This window comes from Dermacentor andersoni, chromosome 9, assembly GCF_023375885.2.
Source record: "Dermacentor andersoni chromosome 9, qqDerAnde1_hic_scaffold, whole genome shotgun sequence".
In the NCBI taxonomy this organism is placed as follows: Eukaryota; Metazoa; Arthropoda; class Arachnida; order Ixodida; family Ixodidae; genus Dermacentor; species Dermacentor andersoni.
In genome coordinates, this window is record NC_092822.1 from 121,849,338 (window position 1) to 121,861,563 (window position 12,226).

Genomic DNA, 12,226 nt, shown 5'->3' on the forward strand with positions numbered 1-12,226 from the left:
TATTCGCAGTATTCATGCAAGCAACTTCGCCGCGCGAAGCATCGACAAAGCATCCGCTGTACAGCCAAGAAGGTAGGCTATCGAGATGGCTTGAATAGGATGGGCCGTCCTGAACCCAGAAGATCTCGTACATGCAACAATCTGGAAAGCACAGCATAAGATATTTAAGCCAGTGCATTCGATGCTGCCGCAGGACGCACTCAAATGTAGTGCAGGATGCGATGCTTTTGTAATCTCCGGTGTGCTTATAAATCTCCTGGTGCCGTGACACGCGCAGTTCGACCACGCATTGTTCAGTCCAGTAGAGATGGGGGAAATCAGGTTTCGTCGCAGTATCCATGCAAGCAACTTCACCGCACGAGGCATTGACAAAGCATCCGCTGTACAGCCAAGAAGGTAGGCTATCGAGCTGGATTGAATAGGATGGGCCGTCCTGAACGCAGAAGTTCCCGGTGTATGCAACAATCTGCAAAGCAGAGCATAAGATATTGAAGCGAGTGTATTCGATGCTGCCGCCGGACCTACTGAAGGGTAAAGCATGATGCGATGCTTTTCTGCTCCCCGATATGCTCATAGTTGTCCTGGTGCCGTGAAACGCGCAGTTCGACCACGCATTGACAGTCCAGCAGATATGGTGCAAATCAGGTTTCTTCGCTGTATCCAAGCAAGCAACTTCGCCGCGCGAGTCATCGACAAAGCATCCACTGTAGAGCGAAGAAGGTAGGCTATCGAGATGGCTTGAATAGGATGGGCCGTCCTGAACGCAGAAGATCCCGCTCTATATAGGTTGGCCCACGCCCATTTTTGAGTTGGCCCACCCCCAGATTTCAACTTCGCCCATCTTCGAGTATAAGGTAGCCAACCCCAAATTTCAATTTGGCTCAACCCCAAATTTATGCTGTCCGACCCCCAAGTTAATTTTGCTGACCTTTAGATTTCAAGTTCGCCCAAGCACATATTTAAGTGCATGCACCCCAACATTTCACGGTGGCCTACGTGCAAATTTAGGCTGGCCCACGGGCACACTTGGGTTGACCCAAGTGCAAACTTCAATTTCGCCCACCACCAAATTACAAGTTGACTCACCCCCAAATTTTAGTTCGCCCACCCCTACCATAAGCTTCCCCACGCATTTTCTAAGGAGCCCTATGTAGCTCTATGGACATTCTTTTTATTTTATGTTGTTTTCAATTATTCCTTATCGCCTAAAAGCTACCAGTCATCCACATGGCATAAACCATTAAATGTGTTCACTTTCCAAATTGCGCATTTTGTACAGATACAAGGCATTACACTTTGCGCGTGTCAGGGATGGGGAGCTCACCAAAGAATGCCTACGCATTAATACGGCCCGAAACGGGACGGCTCACATCAACGTTTACAAACCCGACGGTCAAGCTGGCTAAGCCAAGGCATCCAGGAGCGTTATGTGGCACCGCTTACCTCGATGTAGAAGACTTCGTTGCCACGCATGAGCGTGTGAGTGCCCTCAGCAAATTGAACCCGACGATTGTGTAGGCCAACTTGTCGTTCTACTTACTAGGCATGGCGAAGATGTGGCACAATAACCATGAAGAACATAACGACTGGGACACGTACAAGCAGAAGCCGAATGACTTGTTTGGCCATCTCACCAGGACATCAGCTAACAAAGATCTCGCCGCTAACAAAGGTCTAGCGAGCCCTGTCCAAAGGTATGAAAAAAATCATGCTTTTCTTACATGCAGTATGTACTGACGATGCTTTAAACCTGCTCATGTTCAAGAATTGTGAGACAGCACAGGATAACATCAAAGAGCGTCAACGCTTTGAGTAGGCCAAGAGATCCTTCATTACAATACCGTTGGCGCGTTTGCTGAACACAGCTTGCGAGAGCCTCTTGTGACGGCAGGAAAAGAGTGCAGCAACCATTATCATCAGATGATCTGACGTTGATAGTACGGTGAAAACTTGAAGCGATGTCTCCTAAAACACTTTATTCAGGCCCTAGTGCACCAAAGAACCTGCCAACAACACCATTTGTTCAAGCAGTAGTTCGCGATGAAATCGCTAATCAAACAATTCATTTTTTGTATGATGTTGACGCTTCACAGCTCCCTAATGCTGCTTGCCCTTCCACTGCTCAGTGGTATCCAGCACGATACCGAAATCCCGTGGAGTTGAAAGCCGCAGACGATCGACCAATCTGTTACATCGATCGACCAATCTGGCCCACTGTTACATGCAGCGAGTCCTCGTACCCTTCCTTATGGAGCTTCCCCAGTTGTAAAGAAGGACGGCAGCTGGTGCTTGTACGTATACAACCGATTTCTGAACAAAAACAAGCGCAAGGAGGTGTACCCGTTGCAGCCTACTGACGACGCCTACGACTGCCTTCATGGAGCCAAGTACTTACCGTCCACAGACCTTCGTTCTGGCTACTGGCAAATATGGGTATGCGATGGTGACTGAGAAAACCTATACGCTACGCTTGACGGCCTCTACGAATTTAAGGTTACAGTGCTATCTAGACAACGCAATATACCTTTAATCAACTTTTACGAGTAATCTAACTCATGTGTGGGCCATTCTTGCTGTTTTCCGATGCGCAGGCCTGTAACTGAACTCGTCCATGTGCCATTTTGAACGTCGTGAAAAAACTATTCCTATGTGTCTCACTGTAGCCACTGGCGTTCAACTTCAAGCGGACAATCATCGCGTTGTCTATAATGTTCCCGGTCCGTCTTCCACCGCAGAGGTAAGAAAGTTTGTTGCGCTATGCTCATATTCCCGCCGTTTTATCATGAATTTAGGAGACTCCGCTCACCCACTCACGTACTTACTCAAGAATGCTACTGCTTGCGCGAGTTGGAATTGCATGCTGTGGTACTGTAGAGGGGCGCACTTTTAAGACAGGGACAGAATCAGGCACACAAATAAACAAATGGAAGCGCATCTAGCAAAGGGCGCTGCGTACAGCCATGTGACGCGTCCTATCTTACTGACGAAATTAAGAAGCAAATTCCTTTTTGTCTCAACAAAACGGATGGCGTTCCTACACACTTAGCCCCTCAGCTGATTATAACTTTCGTTTCTATAATTTCAAGCGTGCTTTCGTCTTTATGGTATATGAGAATGCGGCAGTTTGAAAACACTGGTGAGCACTCACAGTCATTGCAATGTACTGACAGGTGCCGATCTGTGGTGTTTTTAAAGTCAGGCCATTTCCACAAGGATTCCTCTGCCCCGTCATACTGTCGACCGTCCACAACACGATGCTAACGACACCAACGTTTATATACTGGCCATTTCTGATTTTCGGGACGTTTGCACTGAACGCCATGATCATTGTTTGCATGTCCGCCTGTTCGTAGTCCACGCCGTTTTTTACTATCCCAGCTTACGCACTTCACCACGCCATCTCCGGACAGCATTTTCTGAACAGTTCCATGACACAGCTACCGCAGGCCACTTGAGCGCTTCTTCTACCTACGACGGCGTACTATGCAACTTCTACTGGCCCTGCTTCTACCGCATCGTGCTCCGCGACTTTGCTGCCTGTGTGCTCTGTCGGTGCCGCAAACGTCCGAGTGCGCTACCCGCTGCACGCCTTCACCCCATCGATGTGTTCTCAGAAACATTCTTTCGCGTCGGTCTCGATCTTCTCGGCCCTTTTCGGACGTCAAAATCTGGCAATAAGTCAGTCACTTTCGCTATTGACTACGCGACGTGGTATGCGATCACGGAAGCCTTGGATACAAGATGTGCAAATGAGGTTGCGGATTTCGTTTTACATGAAGTCATCCTCTATCATGGCACTCCCAGCTACACCTCACTGATCGCGACCACGTCTCGTTGCCCCGAGTTGTTGAAAACCAAGTTCATTCCAGCTCTCCCATACTCAAACCTTCCACCGCGTACTACTCGCGAACAAACGGAATCCCTGAAAGTTCATCGCACGTCGACAGAAATGCTGTCTATGTACGTTTCTGACTACTACAGTGATTGAGACAATAGGTTACCTTACGCGACCTTCACATGCAATTCGTCTCGTCACGAGACCAATGGGGCATCTCCCTATTATCGTTTGCTTTGTCACCAAACTATTTCGCCCTTGAACACACTCCATCCTTCCTCGACTAACGCTCCTTTAGAATATGCTCGAAACGTCCTCGCCCGGGCTCACACGGCACGGGAGATTGTCCCCTGCCGGCTCACTGCTTATGACGCCACGAAGGCGATCCAGTACGACAGCCGCCATCAAGACGTTCGATTTCCCCTTTGCTTCATAGTCCTCATATGGACACGTTGACACTCCGTCGGCCTGTTTTTCATGAAAGATGCCACGGTACACGGGGACCTGTATGATATTGCGCCAGCATGGTCATATCAACTATGAAATCACTCAGCTGAACCCGCGGGTTCCCACTGACGCTGTACATGTCTCGGCTTAAGCCTTACTTCGCGAATTCGCCACCATTAGGGCTAGCATCGCGATGGCGCCTTTGCAGCCGGGGGTTAATACCCAACCAGGAGAGCGATTTGACGTGTCGAGGTGGTATCGGTCTCGGCAACCATGTTGTTTGATGTATCGTTGCCTTGCTTCTGACCAACTTGTAAATTCATATATACGTGCGATCCCTTCATATCTGCAACGCAATAATATATTCAGTCAAGGTTGTCCGGGCACGTACGAGTCGAGTTGGACTCTGCCCAGCACCAGATCACTTTTACGTATTTTTTTCATTCTAGAGCAGCGCATACCCAGGGGCATATGCCCAGTGGCATGTGCCCAGGGTATGCACCTACGACCCTGGCACCTAAGTTAGCGTGAAATATGTTCATCACAAGCACACTGGTAGATAACCAGCAACTGAAGTTAGCGTGAAAAAGACTCATTGAAGAGCGGCAGATACCCAGTGACAAATACCCAGTGACTCAAGATGGTCCATTTGTTGGTTACAAACACTGTTCCATCAGCACTGCAGCCCAATTCTGTACCATAGAGTTTCTCACTACATTATCTAGAGGGAAATCTGGCGCTGCTGCGATGTGGTATGCATGGGAATGCCGGTATATTGTGGATTCGGATTGGCATCGTTCTCGTAGAGACAGGACACCTTGAAGACGCGCTTGGCAACTACCGTTCCGTCTGTCACAACGATTCATTTTCTACTATAACAGCACGTAAAAAGCTGTTTTAGCTTTATTATTACGCGAAAACATGTTTAACTATGAGAACTTGTTATTGTGTGTACGACTACATGTTACGTAAAAAGTATCAGCGGGCCGCTAAAGTTGGAGGACAGACGACAAGGTTCGCGCTCGCTTTGAAACAGTTGGTCGTCTGTTCTTGATTTTCTTCGCTTGGTCATGCATCGTGGGTGAGTAGAGATATAATATGCGTGAATGGAAACATTTTATGAAGATTTTACTTTGAAAACACGTTATTTGCGTAGCCATATCCACGTTTTAGACGAAGCCTCTTTAGACGAAGCCAACACGAGCCTCGCAGACACATATATCGTCATTCCCATGACGGCACGGTGCCCCCTTAAGAAACTCCCATAGACGGTGGTGCCAGATTACCCTCTTAGTGTTATAGTGAGAAACTCTACGTTCTGTACCCGTTAGACCATAGACTACCTAATGACCCAAGTTTGCTGGAACATCGTTAAGTAGAAAATACGCAAGAGCGCGTGAAATTCTTAAAAAAGGCTAATCGCCGTAAAAGAAAAGAGGTACTGCTGAGAGTCTTACGAGAAGAAAGCTGTCTCAGATGGACCAGCTTCAATTTCCCTGATGCAGTGGTTTTTCCTTTTATATCGTAGTGTTGTTGCCTAACAGGCAAGAAGGAAAAGCACAGTTGCAGTGCCGGATTGAAAAATCAGAACGCTGTTCGTGCGTTTGGGAAACTGAGGAAATCGTGGTGCCTAAAAACGCTTACGCACAAGACAGTGACTGACGTCTAAGAAGCGTCGACGTTCTACAGACTCTAATAGACCGATTCGTTTATATAAAAGGCAAGACAAGTCATATTCTTCATATTATCAACAAAGTACATTGTTTAAAGCACGTGTACATGCATAACAGGGTTTTGCTTGCGTCCAACGTGCAGTGCATCTTCATTTACGACGAATATAATATCGACACTTTTCCTCTTCTCGCACACTTTTGAGCTTTTGGATCACTTCCAGCATCTTTTGGCTGACGAATAAAAAAAAAATTTAGTAGTAGGTATATACATGATTAGAAATGCTCAGAGAAACAACCTCCCTAAAATAGAGAACGGGCGTTACCCATGCAGAAAGCAAAAAGTGATTCAACGGACTCGTTGTTCTAAATCGTTCATTGTTACCTGTAAGTCATGCCGATGGAAGTGGCCGTATGTTTGTAAAACTAGAAAGTCAACAACACTTCGATTTGTTTCTTTATTATGAAACTGGCTACCAGGATAAATAACAATAGCAGGACACCAAAAGAAAGAAAAAAACGTCACAAATTCCCTCTGTGGTTATACGTTGAAGTTCTGAGATGAGCGCCGCAAGAACTTGAAAGAAAATGCTGCGTAAAAACAGTGTCGTGGGCAGGGATCACGGGGAGGCAATCAAGATACACTCCGGAGGAATTCGACGCTAAGCAATGACGTCGTAGAAAAGCGCAGAATGTTCTCCCTAACAAAGTGGAGCGGGATATTTTTTTTTCTTATTTCATTAATAAAAGCACCCTATAGTATATGCGCTATGTGCGCATAGCGCTAAAAATGGTAAGACAGTACACGAATTAGAAACCAGCGGGCTTACGAGTGCACCCACTAGGCATTTCTCCACCCCGGCGTGCAACGGCACACTAGCGAGTTCACCCACAACCTTCACGTCAAACGTTTACCTTTCACTCCTCGTGAACCACAGCCGCTCAATATGCTTGCCCTTTATCAGTGTTCACGTGCCGCCGCTCGTTGTGACAAAGGGTGAAGAACAAGATGCCCGCTCCGAAAAGACAAAGCTGGCGCGTCCGGCCCTAACAAGAAAACAAAGAACGCTTCTGTGCATGCCGAACGGGAGAACCGTCGTCACTCGGGGACCTTCGCCAGATCGCTCCATCTTCTCAACCATCAACACGCCTTGCGGCTAGAAGGACAACGGGCTACGTAACCTATGCAAACCTACCGAGCGCAGAGCAGTGTCTCTGTCCAAATGAGGTGGGCTGCGCGCTTTGGCATTAAAAAGTGCAAAAGACGCGGGTATATACGTTCTTCGGCGGCTGGCTGCTGCGGACGCAATGGGAGGGCAACGTCGAAGCGCCTTCTCGGGGAGGCCTGCATGGGCGCGCGCGCAAGAGGCAATGCGGTCCGCTGCTGAAGGCCGTGCCTTTATGCCTGGATGTCTCGGTCGCCGAGGGCGAGCCATTACGAGCGAATTTCGGAGGAGGCCTGGTGAAGTAATCATTGCGATTGTGCTAGTTGGAATGAATGTATCTTCAGGCAGAAAAAAGGTAACTCGGGCACGAATAACAGGCTTCTGGTTATCGCTGACGTTTGATTGTCTTTTTCTCGTGTTTGTGTTGGCTTTGCACTATTCGAAGCAACATTTGTGGCTCTCACGTCTAGGCTATGAGCTCTCAACGTGATCCGCGACGCAAGTGGATTCACGGTGCTTCGGTAACGTGTGTGCCTCGACGCAGCTGACCTACATCATGAAGCTTCCTTGTTTCAGACTTGCCAGAAGAAGTTTGAGCGATGGACCTTCTAGCTAGCTAGCACTAGTGCCCAAGATAACACTGCAAAAACGGTTGGGCAACCCCTACAGTTCACCGCACCAGAACTCTTCTCTGGTGAGACTTCACCAACAATTTTTCAAGTTCAGGATCGTGATTCTGTATTTACACACCAAAGCCTTCTTCAGCCGATCGCACGGTCTAGTTTGCGCGTGCTCCCGCTAAGTAAAACGCTTTTATGTGCAAGCAAATGCCGCTTCGCTGTTTTCTTTTTATTACCGACCTACCGCAGAAACAGCTCTACACGTGCACGCATTCAGTGACATAGCTACAGGGCGAGGGGATAGGCACTTTTTTTTTTCCTCTCGGAGAAAAGCGACGCAGGAGCAGGCGGCGTTTGCAGAGACGCTCGATAGCCGCCTTCTGTGCTAGCACAACACACGAGGAGTCCTAACGAGGAAACAAGCGCTTGATAAGTGCGACAGGACGTCTTGCGGTACGCTAACGCAGGCTTCGGTGCATCAAAAGAAACAAGCAGATACGCCTGGTTTTCGACACCAGCCAAAGCACCCGAAACGTGAAGCCTATTCCAATTGAATGCTGAGCTAGTTGGTGTCGCATTCGACCTAAGGTATACGAGTGCAAAGTCTCGATTAGGCACGAACACAAAACACTCGTCCTTGTCTGCGTTTGTATCTTTCAGCTGACTACGCTAATGTACCCTATAGAAAAATAGTACTTTATACCTTTGTCTTGACATTCTATAATTTTGCTCCTTCTTCTTGCTTTCTGGGCGTGTCGCTATCGCCGCACCAAAATGTTAAATTAGCGTCCAGTATTTGACAGCCGCGCAAAAATTTACAATTGCTTAGTTTGCTGTTTGCGGTCCTTCTCTGAGGTTGCTCCCTGATCACAAATATCCAATTGTTATTAGTGTTCCTAGTGTACCACAGTTGAGATGTCTTCATTGATCGTGCGAATAAATAGTTGAACAGCTTTAGAACCTGTGGTATGTGGCCGCATAAAGTCACAGGATCGGGAATATGACCCGGAGAAGAAGTGTGCAGCGATTGCAGAGGATTGACGCCGTCGCGGAGATAGCTTTTTCTGTAATTTCTTTGTACATGTCGCAAGTACATTCACGTCCACGTTTAACGAAATCGGCAGAAATGGTTTTGCCCAATAAAAAAGATGTTCGATGTGCAGACTAATATATTCATACCACATGTCAACCGAGGGAGTTAAAAGAGCTCACATACTAAATGAAACTCCTCTCCCGGGCTAAGTCAGCCCGACATTTTCTATAGGCTTGCGCAGCAAATTTATATGAAGTAGGCAATGCGTCGATACAGATTAGCAGAACTATCAGAACAGACTAGCAGAACGTCGATACAGATTAGCAGAAAAGCGAACGAATGCTCCTCTGGTATGCCTTGCCGCCATTCGCGATATTATCCAGCAAATTATACGTAACACATCCGCTCGCGCTAATGTGCACCTGGCTGGCCTGAGGTAGCGCTCCGGAAACGTCCTCTCGCACCTGGCAGCGGCGAGTAGCGCTGCAACAAGAGCAAATAGGGCAAGGCAGTGCCAACGCGCGAAACAGCTTCGCTGCCGGAAGCTTGCGAAAAAACATTACGGTGGGCCCGTGTTCGTGCACGCTTCCATAACGAAGAAGCCGCCTTGCAAAATGTAATAAACACGCTCACACTTGCGACATCTGCTGCTGGCACCGACACGGCACAGACTTCCTAATTTCACAACACGATGGCTGTTGGATAAGTAGATAAGAGAAGATACTCCTACATCTGCTGCAGTCTGGTTAAAAGCGTTAGAAATTTCAATGTCTACGCGGCTGTTACCTCTTCAATGATTCCTGTGAGCAACATCTCTACCCACACATCTCCGAAAAATGTCGCACCTGCTGGAGTGTAATTCTGACCCACAACAACTTTGAAAAAAAAAAGCATAGTTTTCTGGGTACATCGTGTGCAAAATCACCTGGCGTGCCCAGGGTGATCCTGGCAGCAAATCAATGGGAACGTTAAGGAAAGAACTGCCGTGATGACCACGAATTCTCGCAAGAGCTGGGTCATCTGAATGTGCTTATGTGCTTGAACATCGCCCTATACGTTCGCTGACGTACAGTATTTTAGTTAGTCTACTATATTTGAGCAGCGCCAGATTGCGCTAGTTAGTGGGACACACTTGATAGCACGCATCTATACCAGAACGACACAAGAAGGCGCTTTTCTCTGTTTCGTCGTCAAAGCCTAGTCTGCTCCCTGTTAGCTGTAATACTGCATTTTAGTTTTGCCATACGTATAAGCTATTTTCTACCTGTTGCATGCTTTCTACTCAGATGTACATGCTGACTGACAGCCCTTAGGCAATAAGGGGAACAGCCGTTCCAACAACCTTTACGAGCGCTTCCATCTCTGTGCCCTATATAAGCATTTTGTTTGCTACATGAATTCTAGCTTAAAACGCCAAATGTATGATCAAATTTGCTGTTGTATGGCAAAGTTACACTCTAAAGGGCATAACATTTTTCTGAGTGTAGGTGGGAGCTTTCTTTCCCAGTCTTCAAGTTGTTCTTCCCACGCGTGAAGTACACATAAAGCGTGGAATCAAGAGAGGAAGGGTAACACACACACACACGCACACACACAGATAAACAAAGTGGGTACGTTACACGTGTGAGAAAGCGAATAAGAAGCTTGACAAGGTGCTTGTATAACGACTCGTAAACAACGCGTCCTTGTCCGTAGGGACCACAAAACGAGAGGCTCGCGCACGAGAGACTGTTCGAAGGAGGGAAAAAAAAGAGAATCCGATCTCCCTTGAAGTTGGCGCCCAGTGTCAACATACTGGAGGGCTGAGAGCACAAACAAACAACGAAGCAAATAAACGAAAACGCCACAGAAACGCGCACACGCACGCACGCACACACACCAGCTTTCGTCACAAATGCCTGTAGACGTCCACACCAAAGCCCGTACGATGAGAAGCAAGCTGAATCCACCGTGAAATGCACCTGCGAAAAGCAAGCGAGAGAAAATTTGGTGTATAGAAATGGGCAAACTTTGCCTAAACATGTAGTTTTAAGCAGCAGAGGTCACAAAGGAAGTACGCATGCTCATGGAAGAAAATCAAATAAGGCTAACAAAATGCATGGTCTTCTCTATAGTGTGCCACAAATATGATGGTAATTTTCTCTACGAGATATGACAGCACAGGTTAGACGTAATGACATTACTGAAAAAAAAACACGCAGCATGAAGAAAACAGTACAGGTGCCATTCGAGGATTCAACATCTCTTTTGTCTTGTTGATGTGTTGCCGTAGACGCGGCCTCTTTTTCAAGTGTCCGCTTTGGCTGCGTGAGGACGCCAGCTCAAAACCACCACTGTTTAGCCACTGATTATCCAAATGGGTACAGTCGTCCCTCAGCCTCTCACTCGATTTTCCTTAGGTATGTAGGTGAACGAATATAAACATTCCCTAATGCGAATCCAGTACGAATACTAAGTGTTGAATATCACACCAAATATCGAATAGCCAAACGCAGACGCAAATGTTAAAAGCAGGAGTACTTATTTCGGTCTAGTTACCACGCTTGCAGACTAGTGCAAAAAGACAACTATCATGTACTGCTTATCAGTTTTAAACAAAAGCTCACTGATTCTCATCAAAACAACGCTACGAACAGTCTTACAACCTTAGAGCCTGGTTGCACAGAAGTTTTTCAAAAACAAATGGCTGCTGTATGACAATCTTTCAAAAAACGCTAAATAAATGACTGTTGAAAGAAAGATCACAAAAATAAAGAAAGTATAACGTTGCTGAAGAGTGTGTTCGCTGTCAACACAATACAGAGACCTTTGAGAACAAAATGTCACTGGTTTAGTGAAAAAACATGAAACCGCTACTTGGACAGCTACCACACACATTCAATGAAAGACTACACGCAATAAGCATAGGTTGTCATGTTGGCTTCGGCTGGAGAACAGAAAATGACGCTTGCCTAAATTTTGTTTATGCATTGCTTCGAAAGCTCTCACCGTTGTCCCACTTCTGATTATTTGCGACAGTTTGTTTAGCAGACGGATAACAGTAAAGAGCGTTCAACAGTCAGTTGTGAACTATTTAGTTAGTTCTGGTATTCGACAATACGTAATAGTTCTTTTCGCATATGAATGCCAGTATTAGTGCATCATAAGAACGCAACAAACACTGACACCAAGGAGAACATGGGGGAAATTACTTGTGCTTAATAAATGAAATAAACAAATGATAAATTAATGGAAATGAAAGTATGCGAAGATTGTGGGATGGTTCCCCACCTGCAGCAAGTTGATTTTTCATCCACTTTCATTTGCAGTAATTTATTGTTTCTTTATTTCACTTATTAAGCACAAGTAATTTCGCCTTGTCGTCATTGGTTTCAGTGTTTGTTGGCTTCTTATGATGTGACTAATAAAAATCGCACCCCTCGGTTAACCCCCTTTCTTCTCGAGTATTACTGCAT

The 12,226-nt window shown here is 46.5% G+C and overlaps 1 protein-coding gene across 3 annotated transcripts in view; it reads right to left on the bottom strand.

Annotated features, from left to right (window-relative positions):
* Positions 1-6,396: 6,396 nt before the first annotated feature.
* LOC126529666 (muscle calcium channel subunit alpha-1-like) overlaps positions 6,397-12,226 on the bottom strand; it is a 607,411-nt gene continuing 601,581 nt past the window's right edge. For all 3 annotated transcript variants that reach the window (XM_055069938.1, XM_050177179.2, XM_055069937.1), the window contains one exon: positions 6,397-10,732. The gene's annotated coding sequence lies outside the window, so the exon portion shown is untranslated. The remainder of the gene's footprint in view (positions 10,733-12,226) is intronic.